The 18823-nt window shown below is 40.5% G+C and overlaps 1 long non-coding RNA gene across 1 annotated transcript in view; it reads right to left on the bottom strand.

Moving 5' to 3' along the window:
• Nucleotides 1-10936: 10936 nt before the first annotated feature.
• Nucleotides 10937-18823, bottom strand: part of LOC140712311 (uncharacterized) — a 31285-nt gene continuing 23398 nt past the window's right edge. Inside the window, exon 2 of the long non-coding RNA XR_012093838.1 lies at nucleotides 10937-11201. This is a non-coding gene — a long non-coding RNA (uncharacterized lncRNA). The remainder of the gene's footprint in view (nucleotides 11202-18823) is intronic.

Here is an 18823-nt window from a genome sequence, read left to right as displayed (position 1 = left end):
GTTAAGAAAACACCTGCATTGGCAAGTAAGTAAAGTGTTATACAAAGTGATGTGTCGATCATTTTCCACCTTCCCCAAGTAAGGATAGCGCTCCCTTCTCAAAAATCCTTCAGCATTACATTCATGATTTTTTTATAGGACTTTTTCTTTTCTTTTCTTTTCTGTTCTTTTCTTTTTTTTTTTTTTTTTTTTTTTTGAGACAGAGTCTCGCTCTATTGCCCAGGCTGGAATGCAGTGGCACGATCTCAGCTCACTGCAACCTCCGCCTCACAGGTTCAAACGATTCTCCTGCCTCAGTCTCCCGAAGAGCTGGGACTACAGGTGCTGGCAATGATGCCCAGCTAATGTTTGTATTTTTAGTAGAGATGGGTTTTCACTGTATTAGCCAAGTTGGTCTCAAACTCCTGACCTCAGGTGATCTGCCCACCTCAGCCTCCCAACGTGATGGGATTACAGGCGTGAGCCACCGTGCGATCTGTAACCTCAGAACCTGGCATGGTGTCTGAGGTTTAAGAAGTTCTCAGTAAGTTTTATTTGAATAATTGAATTTCAATTACTTAAATGAAAGATAAGACTCATTTGTAGCAGAACATTTATCAGAATAATCCCCCAGCCAAACTGACTGTTCCTGGGGAAGGAGGGACAGCTCTGAAGAATGCTAAAACTGATAAATTTAAAGTAAGAATGGGTGACAATTTGTGGCTTCAATTATGCATTGAACAGTCAATTAATAAGTACCTTCTGTGTGGAAGACACTGTACCAGATACAAAAGTAAAAGAAAGTAACATTTCCCTGCCCTGAGAACTTATATTTGAGTAGAGAAAATAACATTTTTACATAAGTCCCTCAACCTAAGATACGACAAATTCTGTATAATAAAATTTCTTTCAAAAAAAGAAGGCCTGGTGGAGTGGCTCACGCCTGTAATCCCAGCACTTTGGGAGGCCGGGATGGGGGCGGGGCAGATCATGAGGTCAGGAGATTGAGACCAGCCTGGCTAACATGGTGAAACCCTGTCTCTACTAAAAATACAAAAACAAAATTAGCCAGGCGTGGTGGCAGGTACCTCTAGTCCCAGCTACTTGGGAGGCTGAGGCAGGAGAATGGCGTAAACCCAGGAGATGGAGCTTGCAGTGAGCTGAGATCCCACCACTGCACCTGAGCCTGGACAACAGAGCAAGACTCCATCTCAAAAAAAGAAAAAAAAAAAAAAAAGGAAGAAAAGAAAAAAGAAACCAAGAAAAAAGAGGGGCCGGGCACAGTGGCTCACACCTGTAATCTCAGCACATTTGGAGGCCAAGGCAGGAGGATTGCTTGAGCTCAGGAGTTCAAGACCAGCCTGGGCAACATTGCAAAACCTGACTCTACTAAGAAAAAAGGAGGCTGGGGGGATTTCCACCTAGCGTGATAAGGATGTGCATCCTAAGACAAGGGTGGGTGTTACAGGTAGGTAAGAGCTCAGTGAGGAGGCAAATGGATAAGGAAGAAGATGGAGAAAGGACATGCTAGAAGAAACAAAGCAAAACTGTAGATAGAAGAGAATGCAAGATGTTTTTAGAAAATTTCCAACTTCTCAAATGTATTTGTAATGTTTGTTGAATGAATGAATGAAGGTTGTAGAAAAGCCAGGATAGAGGTGTACTGTCAAGAACTCTGAATGACAGCCTGGACTTTGTCAAGTTTAGGAAGATTTAGAAAAATTAATGTGGTATAGTTAGAATGCAGAATGGTTTGACAGCAGGAAGGAATAATGTGGTATAGTTAGAATGTGCAGAATGGCTTCAGAGCAGGAAGGAATCTAGTGTGAAAACTCAAGTTGAGATCATTAGTGCCAGAGCAAGGAATTGAAGGGAAGAGAAAAGCCAATGAGAATAATCTATGAGGTCAAATTGCTAATGCTTGCAACTGACTGAATATGACAGATCAGTGGCGAGGAGGCAAAAATGACTTTTCATCACTAGACAGTCAGCCTTTGGCCAGCAGATGAGAAATCCCTTCCTTGTGACTCATGCATTACCAGAAGTCTCTGATTTCCTGGAATTTTTGATAAAATTTCTGAATCTCTTAATGATAAATTTTAAAACCACAATTTTTACTATTTTGCTTATGTAGTAGCATCTCTATGACAGTTTTTGGAGCAGACATTCTTTTCCAACTCCTGATATGATCAGTCCCAGTGTTACCACATTTGACTAATAATTGGTCTCTGAGATATCTATTACCAGAATAGAATTTGTTGCCGATCTTTTTGTGCTAGATTTGCAGTGAATGAATGGCTGGATTCATGATGTTCTTATAAGTAGGAAAAATTCTTGGTGAACTCATAAAAGGTAAGATGGGTCATCCACCATACTGATCACAAGTTTCCAGGGTTCAATCTGTGTGCACACTGCTCACTGTAGCCACTGGGAGTAGATTCCGAAGCATGGCAATTGAGGGGACAATGTAGCTAATTCACATAACCTAAAGCTACATCTCTGGGTCAGACTTCTCTCTTTAACTCTTCTCTTCAAAATCCAAATATGTGTTTAGAAATCTTCACCTAGATGTCCCGTGGGCACCTCAAATTCAATATAGCCAGAACAGAGTTCATTATCCTTCACTGAAAACCTACCTCTTTTCCTGAATCTCTTGACACCTGTGTCTCAGAGTTATGCTGTTCCCCCTCTTCCTCTCCTTTTCTATGTTTAGTCCATCAGGAAGTCACTGCTTGGCAAATTTTGTGACAGGACCCTCCTCTTCAGTTTAATTTTCTTGTTTTTGTGTTTTGCTTCAGTCCTATTTTGTCATTGTGGATGATGTCTGCAATCATCACTTGCCTAGGGTTTCTGCAATAGCTACAAACAAGCCTCATGCCCTCCAGACTCAGCCCGCTCAAACTACTTGCTATATTACAACTAGAGTTATTTCTCTAAAATGGAAATTCGAAAATTTGTTATCCTACTTGAAACTCATCAATGGTTTCTAATTCCAAAATAAAGTCTAAACTCCTAAATCTAGTCCCCTGCGACAGCATGTATTATGTTACACAATGACTGGCTACTCTTTTATCTAAATCTTCCAACATAATGAAAGCTTCTTAATGTTTTTGGAATGAACAAATGAATAGCATATTGTATATTGTATATGACATTGAATTCTCACACATTTCATCAAATAAATACAGTTTATATTCTGCAAAGGAAAAGAGTAAGACTCAGAGAGGATATTTAACTTGTTCAAATAACAGAGAGAGTAGCTGACAGAAACTGCATTGAAGAGCAAATCTATCTAACCCCGAAGCACTACAGGTCAATGCCCTTTCATATGGCCTTAGGTTTGTATTCGTTGTTTTCTGATTTAGTAGCAGGCCTAGGTGAGCCTATGATATACCTCTCATTGCTATTGTGTATGTGCATATGTGTGTGTGTCATTAGATTATAAGATATTCAAAAGCCATACTCACCTTCACAGCCTCAGTACCTAGCAAAACACCTTTTAGATATGTCTTTAGTGTGTTCTCAATGATTATTTATTGAATTAAATAAAATAGTGCAATGGGGAAAATGATTTTGTTATTTAACAAATAATGAAACTTAAACTAGTCATAAACGTAAAGAAATTTTGAAATAGCATTTAAGTAGCACTATGTATGAGATGTATAGTATATAAAGAAAAAATATTTGCTATATGCATTTACCATTTGTAGCTCATGAATTTTAACTACTAAAGGAGACAATATATGTCTAAAAGTTTGGTATTAGTAGTAGCTCAGTGTTCTCAGGGTAAAATTTTCCAGTTAGATTATTAATAGGATTTCATTTTGCTTTAGATTCAGATCGTCCTTGGCCAATATTATTATTCAGTCTTTCATCTTGAAGTCTCTACATAGAAAAATTTATTTGGAATCATAACTCCTACCAATAATGAAAGCTTCCAGGGTGCGGGAAGTTAGGAAGATTACTTCTTAGGGAAGTGATCTCCTAGGAACCCTCTGGCTTTTGCAGAGGTGATCTTAACTCTGTATTGATCAGCTCTAACTATTGAAATGAGTTCTAGAAGCCACACTTCCATGATAAAATTTGAAAGAATAAGAGAACAAGATAGAGTTGTCTTTGTGGAAACAAAATCACTGAAAAAATTTTGGGAAAATTGGAGGTATGTAGACTGGTGAGATGTTTCAGGAGAGGATCATTCCTGTATTCAAATATTTGTATGGTGTTTGTAAGATACACGTATAAAATTGCTTACCCCATGCCCTTTTTCTAGAAATTGCTCTTTTTGTCCCCTTCTCCCACATGATTGCAGTAGGAATGTCCATGTTCCTACATGACAGAGCCCACAAGCACAGTAGATTTGTTCATCAGTAGAACTTGTTCCAACCAGAGCAATCACTGTCTTTTCCAGCAATTGTGGAACAGAAAATAAAGGGAGGAGGGGGATAGAAGTCCTCCAGATGGCAGAATCTGAAACATGTAAAACTTGGGGGCTGGCGGGGCGCAGCGGCTCATGCTTGTAATCCCAGCACTTTGGGAGGCCAAGGAAGGCGGATCACGAGGTCAGGAGATCGAGACCATCCTGGCTAACACGGTGAAATCCCGTCTCTACTAAAAATACAAAAAATTAGCCGGGCGTGGTGGCAGGCACCTGTAGTCCCACCTACTGGGGAGGCTGAGGCAGGAGAATGGCATGAAGCTGGGAGATGGAGCTTGCAGTGAGCCGAGATCGCACCACTGCACTCCAGCCTAGGCAACAAAGAGAGACTCGTCTCAAAAAAAAAAAAAAAAAAGAAAAAAAACTTGGGGACTATTGTGGTAATCACGCTTTCCGCCACATGAACTCAAGAAGAAAGGAAATGAGGAGAGAGGCAGAGAGTCGGGGAGCGGAGAGAAACAGAAGCCAGGTTAAATCACCAATGAGAAACATAGAGAAAAGATTGATATTTTTGACTCTCTGATTCCAGGTCATTCCTAGGTCCATTTCTCTTCTTGGTTCCTAGTAGACAACTTGGCATTCTTATAATTAAATTCCTTTTTTTTGCTGAGGTTAATTAAGGTAAAGATTTGGTTATTTACGAAGGAAAAAGTCCATATGAATACAGCTGCTACATAGAAAAGAAATAGGAAACACTTCCTGTTTTCAAAAGAGGGAAAAACAAGGACAAATGTTATGGAAAGTTATACAAAGGCAGCTAGTGCAATACATGGAAGAGCTGTATAATAGGGAATCCATAAATGTTTTGCTATGTCTGCTCCCTGTCCCTGGAAATATTAGTGGAGAGGTAGGATCAGATAGACATGCAGTGGAGATTTCTGGTTCCTAGGAATTCCAGTGAGATAACCTGTCAGGCTCCTTCCAACTGTGATATTCCATGAGGTCTTCTAAGGATAAATTTTCAATCACCTGCACTTTCCCTGGTGCCTACCCCAAATACGAAACTATGTTCTATCATCTGCCACTACTGCAACGTCTCCACCCTCACCTCCAGTAGTTGAGTTCTATTCCATCACCATTTTAAAAATTTGGTGATGAGAGTCAAAGGATGAGAATTTTTTTTTTTTTTTTTTTTTTTTTTTTGAGACAGAGTCTCACTCTGTTGCCCAGACTGGAGTGCAATGGCACAATCTGCACTCACTGCAACCTCCGCCTCCTGGGTTCAAGTGATTCTCCTGCCTCAGCCTCCCGAGTAGCTGGATTACAGCCATCCGCCACCACACCTGGCTAATTTTTTGTATTTTTAGTAGAGACAGGGTTTCACTATGTTGGCCAGGCTGGTCTTGAACTCCTAATCTCATGATCCACCTGCCTTGGCCTCCCAAAGTGCTGGGATTACAGGCAAAAAAAAAAATTTTTTTTAATGTGATGGTTGGTAGAATGGAATATAGCAACTATAAATGACAAGATGATGATGAGAATTTGGGAGGAATTGCTAACTTGATACTGGCAGACTAGTCTTGCAGGGACAGTATGGGAATTAGATAAGAAAGGAGCTAGTGTATGAACGAAAAGTATGGGGGGCTGGTCACAGTGGCTCATGCCTGTAATCCCAGCACTTTGGGAGGCCGAGGTGGGTGGATCACAAGGTCAAGAGATCAAGACCAACCTGGCCAACATGGTGAAACGCCATCTCTACTAAAAATACAAAAATTAGCTGGACATGGTGGTGCACGCCTGTAGTCCCAGTTACTCGGGAGGCTGAGAGGCAGGAGAATTGCTTGAACCTGGGAGGCAGAGGTTGCCGTGGGCCGAGGTTGTGCCACTGCACCCCAAACTGGTGACAGAGCAAGACTCCACCAAAAAATAAAAAAGAAAAGTATGGGAGAGGCACGAATTGGAGATGGCTGGGATGCTCCACCAGCTTCATGATAGGATACCAAGTATTCCCAGCATCTAGACAGTGCCTGGCCCATAGAAGGAGTTCAGCAAAGTCATTAACTAGATGGGTGCATGGGTGGATGAACGGATGGATGGATACATGAATGAAAAGATACAGTAATAAAAAAATTCATCCAAGAAAATATGAGAGGAACCTCAGAAATTAGAATTAACTTACAGAGCTCAGTTGAAAAGCCATCTCTTTAAGGCTAGATTATGTGCACTGGATTTAATTTCCTATTTAAAGGCTCCATTCACTTGGTTTCAGAAGTAATTGTAAATCTGACCACTAACATAGAGCCCTTACTGCCTTTCCAGATAGTCAGTATATAAACTAAGGAATCCCTACCATAGCCACAGACATAGATTCTCATCACCACAGCTCAGACTCACTCCCCAAGAGCATAAGACTCGAGCTAACCAATGTTACTTCTCTGTCCTTCAATCTGAAGCAGATTTTAAGTGGGAGAGGAATCTCTGAACTAAACAAGAGGTTTGAAAACAATTTGATGGTTGGAAATAAATTAAGGTGCTTAAAATGCCCACTAAAGTCAGTGAAGAGCTTGAGTCATGCTGGCAACAATATAGAAATCAGACACTTTTGAATCTGAAAACTCTTGAGTTACATAAGTGACCTGAGAGTGCTGGGAAGAGAAGCCTCAGAGTGCCTTGTTCAAATTCCTAACCAGAGCTCAGGTGCTATGAGGATTGGAGAATAACAAGCTGCTCCTTTCCCCAGCACCCTTTCTACTCTTCACACATTCGAGCTCTGTTTAAGGGATTAAATTTCTTTTCCCTTTCTACTTTCAAACCCTTGTCTTTCAGCTGTCTCATTTCTTGCTTGGAAGTTTTGGTGCCCTGAATTCCATTTAACCACATGCATCGAGCACTGAAGGCCAAGGAGAAAAGGGCAGAATAATTCCTTTAACCATGGACACCAGCATACTAATCAAATGCTCTGAGTGGCCAAACTTTCCACATGCTGACTTAGCTTCCTACTCATTTCCTCCTTGATTTCTTCTTCTGATAATTAATCCACTTGTGTGATTAAAGAATATTATGCTAAGTCTTAGGCCAGGCAGGCAAAATATCAGCTTCAGCATTGATAGGGAGTAAGGAGGAAGGTGTTATGGGGGCCAAGGATTTTGGGGGCTAAAACTTCACTGAAAAAGCATTGAGGTGAAGCAGATTGATTAATACGAGAGGAGGCATACAAAGTTACATAGCATGCACACACAGGAGCCTTCAGAATGAAGACCTAACCTCCCAATAAGGTACAAAAGTTTATATACCATCTTCAGGTTACAGAAGGAGTGGGGGCTTGGGTCCTGTTTAATCAGGTATGAGAAGGGGAAGAAGAGGAATTCTGCTGAGAGGCAATAAGTGATTACTAGGGAGAATGATTGGATCACAGAACAGAAATTAACTTGTAAATAGCTCTCTTTGGAATTTAAATGATCCTTGGAGACAGTCATTATCTTGAAAAAGGGTCTGTTCAGCTGTGGTTACATTTTTGGTCTGAAATCTTTCCTGTAATGGATAATGAGATAAGCAGGAGGGGAACAGGAACAATTGTTCTCCTTGGTGGGTCAGTCCTATCTTTATGTAAACAGAAGGAAAGTTTCTTCCCGGGCTTGTTGATCTCTAAGGGTTTTTAATTCACAATACTCATTATGCCAAGGAACCATATTTTGGGGTAAAATATTTAGATTTCCTTCAGTGTTTTATTTTTTTCTTTTGTTGAATCCAGTTTATAAGAGGAGTAACATACAGAAGGCATTTTGAAAGGAGCCCATACCTTTCAGTTTTGCACTTGGTGCTAGTGAAAGACTGACTCATACACTCCAGGAGAAAGAACGACCCATTGCAGTGTCGCCTGCATAGCACATACTTGTGCCACCAACATGGACCAGCATGGTTCACCTTAGGATTGAGCTTTTTAAAAAGCTCCTAATGTGGCTACGTAAGTGTCTCTGTCCTAGTCCTACATTAGTTCTGATCCTGATTATTTACATCTGATACCACATAATTTTTATCCCATCCACTTCACCATGTATTTACTTATTGATTCATAGCCAACTTTGTTTAATTAATATAAAAACATTTTTAAACATGGATGTTCAGGTTATTACCATATCCTCTGTCATAAGGCAAAAGTCCCTAGCTATTGACACATTAATTCAGAAATCTCAGTAGCTTCACATAGTCAAATTTATTGCCAGCTCAAGTCCAGTTGGTGGCAGAGATAGAAGCAAAATGTGCTCACATCCACACAGTCATCCAGGGACCCAGGCTCCCTCCAACTTGTTGTTCTATTATCCCTTGATACATTGGGGTCCTCTACTGTATCATGGCATCCAGTACATGGAGGAAGAGAGAAAGAGATCATAAAGATTGCCCATGAGGCTTTCATAGGCCAGTCCTGGAGGTGGTGTCCTCACTTCTGCCCACACTGCATTTCCCATAGCCCATTTCAGTGGGCTCACCTGTTATAATGAAGGCTGGGTGTATGTAGTAGCTGTGTGCTCAGGAGCAAAGAAAAATGGAATTGGAAAAAAACTAGCCAGCCTCTGCCATATTTAGTCACTGAAAAATAACAATAATCTAATTAATATTCAACATTTTTTTAATAACACTCTCTACCAATCACTGTGCCAAGCACCTGAAACTTATTACTTAAATAATTCTTTCACAAAAACTTGAAAACTAGGTCTCATTATTATTATTACTGTAAAAAGTAGAGGTTCCTCTTCAAAGACTTTCCTCGCCATTTAATAAGGAATAAATGTAACTTCTCTTAGAAGCAAAATTTATTCAAAGACCTGTGCTAACATTCTTAAATATCTGCTAGCCATGATAAGGAAATCAATGTACTTTATGTTCTTAGCTCCCACAATTTAGTCTAAATATTTGCCCTGGCATGCTTATACTGGTCCAAGCAAGCATTAGGTCATATCCTGTTCCTCTTCCTTATTTAAAGGTGTTTTTACCTTTCTCAGCATTCTACAGGTTACGTCCTCCTTCCTTTGTTCTCCTCTACCTTTGCCTCTTTTTAAAAAGTTCTAAGTTGCTAGCCAATTGGGACAAATACAGAATGTGAGGTCCCATTCCAGCAAATGAAAACTGGACACAGCAGTAGGGTGGATGCATCAGGTTATAAATGACCCTGTCTCCTTTGTCCGGTGTACTCTCGTGGCAAAACTGCTGGCAAGTATACCCTTTCTGCAGAAAGTAAAAATGGCCTTGCTGAGTAAATTAAATTTATGTTCAAGTGCTATTTCTTTATGGCACTGGGGAACAAGAATTTCAAACATTACTGTCTCATAAATGAGGATTCTGAGGCTGAGGAGTTGAGTGATTTAACCAAAGTCATACTGTTTTCCATGGCACATAGTGGGACTGAAGCCCAGGCAGCATTCATGGAGTAGTGTTCTGCAGTCACTGTCAAGACAACCAGTGTCTTCAGTCACCTGCCCTCTTGTCTTCTTCTATGGGGTTCCATACTTCAGCCCCAGGAACACAGTGTCAATTGCTTCCTAGGCCACCTCTTCCCTTCTGGTCTTGCCATATCGACTGAATAGACTAGTTATTATTTCACTTCAAGACTTAAAATGTAATCACAGAATTTTAGTATGAGCAGCCCCCTTCCAAATCTGCTTAGACTAGATCCTAAGCTCAGGTGGTCCAGCTCTGCTTAACGGGGCAGGTATGATATATACATAGCCTGTGAATTAATTTGGGGAAAACATAGCTTCTGAGCAGTTAGGCAACTACAGACATGATCCTCCATGGGCATATCCTATTTCCTACCTCCCTGTCTTTCTGCTGAGAATATTATAATTGCCCAAAGATTCTCCTTACCTGCTGCCTAGACAGAGCTGATTTATCAAGACAAGGGAATTGCAACAGAGAAAGAGTTGATATAGGAGTTAAAAAGAAATTATTTAGGCAGACAGTGAGGGTAAGGAAGTCCTCAGTAAGGTTTTTCTTTTAATGAAAAGCAGCCTCAAAATCATTTTCTTTTCTAACAAAGAGCAGCCTGGAAAATAAAGCTGCAGACATAGACAAGCAAGCTGGAAACCTGTACAGGTGAATGCCGGCAGCTGTGCTAATAAGAAAAGGCTATCTGGGGCCTGGGCATGTCCAACATGGTGGCTCCATCTTCCCTTTTTCTTGCCAATCAGTGTGCAGTGGGGAGCCGACAACATGGTGCTGGTCAGGCAAAGACCCCATTTGCATAATAAGATTAGGGTGCGGCAGGCCAGTTTCCCCGGATGCTATGTAAATGTCACACCTGGTCCAACCAATATTTGGCCCTATGCAAATCAGACACTGCCTCCTCAAGCCTGTCTATAAAACCATTTGCACTCTACCACCAGCTGGAAGACCCACGTGGGTGCCCCCTCTCTCTCTGCAAGAGAGTTATTCTCTTTCCTCTTTCTTTCGCCTATTAAGCCTCCGCTGTTAACCTTACTCCACATGTGTCTGTGTCCTTGACTTCCTTGGCATGAGGCAACAAACCTCGGGTATTACCCCAGCCAATGGCACTGCTTCAGAGTTTAATTCATGCAGAGCTGGCTGTACAGAAGACCGGAGTTTTATTATTACTCAAATTAGTATCCCTAAGAATTCAGGAATCAGGAGTTTTTAAGGATAATTTGGTAGACAGGGAGTTGGGAAGTGGGGAATGCCGATTGTTTGGGTCAAAGAAGAAATCACAGGGGTCCAAGTGGGTTTTCCTTGCTGTCTTCTGTTCCTGGGTGGGATTGCAGAACTTGTTGAGTCAGTTACGGGTCCAGGTGGCATCGGTCCAGGTGGCATCAGCTGGTGCATGGGAATACAGGATCTGCAAAACATCTCAAGCACTGATCTTAGATTTTACAACAGCAATCCCAGGAGCAATTTGGGAAGGTTCAGAATCTTGCACCTTCTGGCTGCATGACTCCTAAGACATAATTTCTATTCTTGAAGCTAATTTGTTAGACCTACAAAGGCAGACTGGTCCCTGGGAAAGACAGGGGTTTGTTTTGGGATAGGGCTGTAATCATCTTTGTTTCAAAGTTAAACTATGAACTAAATTCTTCCCAAAGTTAGTTCACCTGTGCCCAGGAATGAACAAGGACAGCTTGAAGTTTACAAGAAAGAAGCTATGTCATAATTTTCACTGTCGTAATTTTCTCACTGTTATAATTTTTGCAAAGGCAGTTTCAGTATGTCCATTCTTTGCATGATCTGGCTGTCAGAGATCATAGTCCTCCCTCTGTTCTCTATGTTCTCTCTCTCTCTCTTTCTCTGTCTCTCTGTCTCTCACGCACACATGCACACACACGTACCAAAAACCACAAACAAAAACAAATGAAAATTCCATCTGGGATTGGAGAGAAAGTCTGCATTATTTTTTTCATCCTCCAAGTTTCCAAAACAAATGCATATGGATGACATAGGTGCAAATATGAAAAGTAATAGAAAAGGTGATAGAACAATATTAATTCTAACTGCTATGACTTAGGTGCTCTGGAATGGTTCTTAAAATATTGCAAATGGTATGGAACCAATGCTGAACAACAGACATTAGAGACAAAAGGAAAAAAGTGGTTACAGCTTTTGAACTAATTCCCTGACTCCCATCCTCCTCCAAATAAAGACAGTGGAGCCTGAGGCCATGCGATTTCAAACCGGTTAAGTGAGCCTGGAGCGTCCTCCTAGGAGCTCTGAAATTCACTGCAGGCTCAAGAGAGCCCTTTAATGGATTCAGTTTTTGGACTCAAATGCAAAAGGTGAACTCAAATGGGCTTCTCTAAACCTTAAGCTGTTAAACAGGCAAGAACAAAAGCTCACCAAGAGCCTCTTTCAAACTGCTCTCAGCTGCAAAACATTTTCTCAAACAGACCTGCTTTTGGAGTAATAGACAAGGCTTCTCTGTTAAAAATTGAGGCAAGATTTTTTAGAAGCTTCATGTTGTTATGAAAAAGCACAAGTCTTATACAGTAAAATTTTTTGTAATTCTCTTTATACCTTCAAAGGGAAAATGTTCTGGGTTACTAAAGCAGAATTTCTGATGGTTGTGTTTCAGGAGGAAACCATCATTAACTGCTTTAAGTAGACAACACTGTAATAAGGGCAGCTGATAACACAATTCACGGAAGGGAGGAAAAGAGAGAGAAAAGACAAACTTTTGGCAAACTATTAATAGTACTTTAGTAGAAATAAGCATCCTGTGAGCCTAAATTACTGCTACAGAAAGACTAAAGAAATGTTTTTAAGTGAGGTCAATGCCATTCTAATAGGCCTCAGATTTGTACTCAAGGGTCCCAGGAGTTGCTGGTTTGGTTGCACTCTATGCCAAAGCAAGCTCATATTAGATCACCTTGGGGACAGGAGGTGCAGCAGATAAGGACTCTGAGTCGGAATCTGCTCTATCACTCACTAGCTGAATGAGCTTTGGCAAGTCACTTTACCTCATCTGTCTGCATCTGTAAGGGGAGATATAATATTACCTAAAGCACGAGTCAATCTTGGCATGACAGATGTTTGTATGTCCCACGTGTGCCCCACTCCTTAACAAATGAAATGTAGCAGCAAGGTCTTAAAGAAAAGTGGCATGAAAATGCTCTGATTGGACTAAAAGACACTGCAATGGAGCCACCCCCAGGTCCCAGTGTGCAAAGAAAGTAAGGAGATGGAGGGGACATCCAGACATTCTTGAAAACTGCTATTTGGCATGGGTTAAAAAGCAAGTTTTGAAGTTGATGATTTAGATCCTGTTTATCTCTGCATTTCCAGTGCCCAGAATATGGTAGAAATGTTCGATTAATGCATACAGAATACATGCATACGTGAGTAAATGAATGAACATCATCATCTTCTAAATCTTTTGCAAAATTTTGCTCAGTTTGCAGTGGGCCTTCCTCTGGCCAGTCTGCTGATGGCCAAGACCCAGAATATACATCTGTGTGGTTAAAGTTAAGCAAGACCTGTAGGAATGGCCAGACTATGTTGGGCATCTTGAATCTGCTTCATAAGTCCTCCAGAATTCAAAAAGAAAAATGTCTGGCTATTTGAAGAAAGTGTATTGCCTGATAAACATTCAATAATTCTTTAAAAATAAAAAAGATAACCAAATCGGTTTAATTAGTACCTGTGCATGTAGCCTTCCCTCCCCACCTCCTCTGCCCCGGGCAAACTGAGGACACTTCTTTCATTATAGTCTGGAGCTGAGGGATCTGCTGAGTTGAGCTGAAAACAGGCTGCTTTTGTGGTGGCCCCTCCTCTGCAGCCACATGCCAACAGAGATTCGCTGCAAAAACAGGAGAGCTGCAATGCAGTATTTTCCTCTGGAACTTTGAAGCTATATTAAACATTTCAGACATACAATGAAAGCCTATTTGTTTTCACTGTTCAAATGCAACTTAAATGGTAGCTGTTAAAGGAGCCAGATGAATTATAGTCTGCTCAGCGGCACTTTTTTGAGCTGGCCAATCATAATGGTATTTTTCTGAACTAAATTATTTTAGGTCCCCTTAAAAATTATGTAGCTCTTCCCTAGAAAGGGCCTGCTGCTAATAAGTGTAGCCCTTTAGTACCATTGTGGGGAGTAGAGCTGGAGAGAACTGAGCTGTCTGCTGAAAACAATCAGCCCTGAACCTTCCAGACCCAGGGAAAGAAAACTGATAAAGGACCAGCAGGGAGCTCATAGCAAAACAAAAGGAAATTTCAAGCTACCTCTCATTTATAAAGGTCATTTGTCTTACTCCTACTGATGGTAATCACAGGGATTCGGATTTCTCACTGGAGACATGTATCCTTCTGTGCAATCTTACTCCTGCGTCCTCTCCTGTTTCTGCACACTCTGTGTTCCAGCATATGCATTACTGTCTAACACACCAGCGCATTCTTTTTCTGTGCCTGTCTTGCCTGCACTTTCACATGCATGCTGCTAAAAAAAAATTTCTGGTCTCAATATAATAAAAATCTGTCAACACCAACTAGTAGAATACATCTCAGTTGCCAATTCTAAAGTCCGACTTAATTCTCAGAAATCAGAAGAGAGTTAAGGCTAAGAAGAGGATCTGCAGTACTGGAGCTAAAGTCATGGGTGAAGTGTGAGAATGCTAGAGAAAGGAAATGCAGCATTCCTTTTCCACTCATTTTCATTTAGCAGATTTTCATGGTGTGGTATGGAAAGTGGAATTTGGTGCTGCACTTTCGGAGGTTGATATTCAGAACCAACATAAGAGTCCATTAATTCTCCTAACCCTTCAGCAAGATAAAGAGCCGGCTACAAACTCAGCTTTATAAATACGGAAATGGAACATTAACAGGCTAAGAAACGTGGCCAAACTACTTGTCATATTAATGCAGAAAACAACACTGTGTGTGTATGTGTGTGTCTCTGTGTGTGTGTGTGTGTGGTGTTTGGATTTAGGTCTACCGTTCTATTATTTTGCTTTTTGTCTTCAATAATTTTTGTTTCTCTTTTCATCCTTCCTTGCCCTTTTAAATTTATTCAAACATGTTTTAGTAGCTGTTTTAATTTATTTCATTTTTTGATTTATTCCTTTGAATGTTGCATATTTACATAGATACAGCTATATGTAGTATATATACACATAAACTTTTTATAAGACTTTTCCCAGTATCTGCCCATTTCCAGAAATTCGTACAATCTTATTAGAGAGTGAAAATGAGTTAAAACGTCTTCCAGAAAGTCAACCTTTGTTTTCTTCCTTTCCAGCTAACTTTATTTCCCCTCTCTGTCATCTCATAACTGGTAAAAAAAACCCAGGATGGCTCATCATCAAATCATTAAGCCAGGTCTATAAAATTGCCACTTGGTTAGCTAACATTATCCTGCACTCAGAGGTGAAAATGTTGAAGCTTTAATTAACCTGAACCTTTTCTTCAAGCAGCATTTATTCCTGAACACTAGATCCCAACTCCTCTTCCCATAACTAATACCTTAAGAGGGAATTTTCACAAGAACCGAACAGCTTCCTAAATAAGCTTTCTTCTTGTCTTCTTGCGAAATTGCTTCTGCCATGGAATTCTTTGAATGTCCTTCTCATTTACCTTACCTGAATTAATTCATCAATATTCTGTGAGAGCAGCCATATATGGGTATGAAAGAGAGAGTTTATACAGCCCTTCACCCTGGGCACCCCTGAAATGCAGCCATTGCTTAAACCAACTAGCCTATCATAATACTGGCAAGTTTATAGTTTTTTATGAGCAAGGTAGTGACCATCTGAAATGATCACTTTGACTTCTCCCGATCCTTCAATTCTTTTAGCTTATTATTATGAAGCAAAAGCTATGAAATACCTTATCCTGAGAGGCACATAAACATCAGTAGAGAGATCATAGCAGAGTTCTGACTGAAGCAGCACTTCTGTCCACGTGCAGTGGTGACAGATCCTGTGGCGGCATCATGAAGACACACCCTCTCTGCTGGTCACGTGGACAGAACCTGTGCCTTTGCTTTGCCATACATTCGACTGCCTCTAGCAGCCTGGGATGGCTTGATACCCACCATTCCATCATCTCTGCTGATCTCATGCCGTGCTCCACAGCACAAGCACCTGTGGTTGGAACATGTCTGCCTGCTAGATGCACTCCTTGTTGTATATAATGATTACCCAATGAATTTAGATTTCTGGCTCCAGCAGTTCTCTTTCAAATAGTTTCTGTCTGTCCCACAATAAATAAGAATGACACCAACCACATATTTTGATTTTCTATCAGAATCCAGGTTTAAGTTGCCTGTCATCAGCAGTACCCTCACACTTGTTAAAAGGTATATTTTGGGTCGGGCTCGGTGTATCATGCCTGTAGCCAGCACTTTGGGAGGCCGAGGTGGGTGGATCACAAGGTCAAAAGATCTAGACCATCCTGGCCAACATGGTGAAACCCCATCTCTACTAAAAATACAAAAATTAGCTGGGCTTGGTGGTGCGAGCCTGTAGTTTCAGCTACTCGGGAGGCTGAGGCAAAAGAATGGCTTGAACCCAGGAGGCAGAGGTTGCAGTGAGCCGAGATTGCACCACTGCACTCCAGCCTGCTGACAGAGAGAGACTCTGTCTAAAAAAAAAAAAAAAAAAAAAATAGATATATTCTGGCATTTGCGCTATAGGTTCAATGTTGTGACTAACTCATGTTTGTGTTCTTAACCTTAAACTGATTTCTCGCTCCCCATATCCTGCCAGCTACTTTGGCTGAAGGAAACCAGGCTAGGCACGTGCACCTCTGGTTGAAGGAAGACAGGCCATAGGGGAATTCCTTTCCAAAGAGGAAAAGGATAGGAATCAAGCCCACGTGAATGTCCTGTATAACAGAAAAAGATAAAGTCAAGAAATCAGATATGAGTGTTGCCCCTCTCTTGGGATGGAACCCCAAAGAGAAGCATAATAAAAGCATCCAGAGAGTTTGAAGAAGAGAGACCATCAGGTGAGTCCATGACACACCTCCCCGTCTAGCTTGTGTGTCTATGGGGAGGGAGTGGCAGGAGAATCCCCACGTGTAGCCATAGCCATCTGGTGCAGAAGCAATATTAAGGCCAGGAGAAGGAAGAGTTATAGGAGCTGGAGATGGTGTTCATGGCTCTTTCATAGCCTAGCCAGTTCCTACAAAAGCCCAAAAGTCTTCCTCTGTCTTAATTGCAAGACAGGACCTGCAGAGTTACTTAAAGTTCAGGGAAAGCAACAGAGATTTGAGATTAGGTTAAAACAGCTTCAATACATAATGACTTCATGACCAACTGAAACCACCACAACCAGTAATGAATGCAGCCCTCAGAGAAGGCCCAGCAGTCAACAAGGCCTGATAGCAGGATGAAAGGTTCTGGCCCTTCCCACCTCCCCACACTGCCACAAGATCATTAGGCCCTAGATGCCACCTTAGCAAGGCACAGGGGAAAGAGCGGAAATGTGAAAACTTACCATCTAGGTAAGATAACAGTCATTCAAAAGACCATTTAAACCAAAGGAGACTAGGTTACGTTGATTCAACAAGCTAAGTTTCTCCTCTATATAGAGCGATTATTATAGGAAAGGATGGAGCTGGGGAGGTTGGATTGTGAATAAATGTATTCATTATTTAATAAACGAACAAAACAAGACTCACAAATTCTATTTTTATGTACAAGTCTTAGAACAAATCTTGTTCCTGAGTATAAAGAGACACATAAAATGCACTCATAGTAGGATTATGTATTATTACAAAAATAACAGAATGACCCAGATGTCCTTCAACAGGAGAATGAATAAATAAATGTAGGTAAAATCACACTATGAAAGACTTACCATAAAAGAAAGTTATATATATCAACATGGATGAATGTCACAAACATAATATTAAGCAAAGAATGGGAGTTGCCAAAGGATACATATGACATCATTCATATGAAATTTAAAAACATGCAGAAGTATGGATTTAAGATAACAATGATTGTAGACATTTAATATGGAGCTTCTAGGTACTATTCTCAGATTTTATGTATACTCAATTAGTTACTCTTCATAACCTTAAGAGGTCAGTACCATTATTATCCACATTTTACAGAATTTTTTAAAAAACAAAGTATACATAAGGAAATTAAATAACTTCTAGAGGGGCCACAGCTAGAAAATGGGATTCCCAGGACATAGACCTAGGTTGTCTGGTTCCAGAGTCTATGCTTTCAGCGACTGTGCACAACTGCATCTCAAACTGTATAAAAACAAAGAAAAACTATGAAGAAATAAGTCAAATGATAAAGCCCAAATTCAGAATAAGTGGTAACCTATGAGGACAGAGAGAACAATCAAATGGGACCAAGTGCATGGGCCACAGAGAAAGGGTTTGAAAATTGTACAATTTTCAAACATTACATTTTGTACTTTGCAATAAATGGTTTTGGGGTCCCATATAAACATATGTTTTCCTCTTGGAAAAATGGGTGTAACTTCCTGTCTCTAACTAACACTCCTCTGAATCCACAGAAATGTAGGATTGATGAGTTTCCCATTTTTATTGTTGTTATATTTGTTTTTGTTTTTAAGAATTAAAGTTATTTCATTTCTTAAGTTTGGTGATATTTATTATGTTAACATTTACACCTTTTTTCTAAAATACCTGGAATATCTTACCAAAAATTGTTAAGTAGCTACATTTTTTACACATCTAAGTATAGTATGGGTTAACTTAAAATGCTATTACATACGGCAGCGTCATCTGGAATACTATTGGCTTATGAATTTGGGTGTAAATTAGGTTGCAGTTTGGGCAGGCTGTTCAGCATCAGTCAAGATCAGCATAAGTAACTGTAAGAATGGCCCGTGGGGATAGAAATCAAGCTGTCCTTTTGAGGGTTACCTCCTAGCACTGATCAGGGTGGTGAGAAGTTTAGGGACTCCAGTAAAGCCAGATTCACACAATTGGAGGCACACAATTCAGAGTAGATGTCACACAGGGTAGAAATACCCATGGCTTTTC

The sequence above is a fragment of the Chlorocebus sabaeus genome, chromosome 8 (assembly GCF_047675955.1).
Source record: "Chlorocebus sabaeus isolate Y175 chromosome 8, mChlSab1.0.hap1, whole genome shotgun sequence".
Classification (NCBI taxonomy): domain Eukaryota; kingdom Metazoa; phylum Chordata; class Mammalia; order Primates; family Cercopithecidae; genus Chlorocebus; species Chlorocebus sabaeus.
The sequence above is the reverse complement of the archived record's forward strand: the minus strand, read 5'-3'. Positions and strand labels throughout refer to the sequence as shown.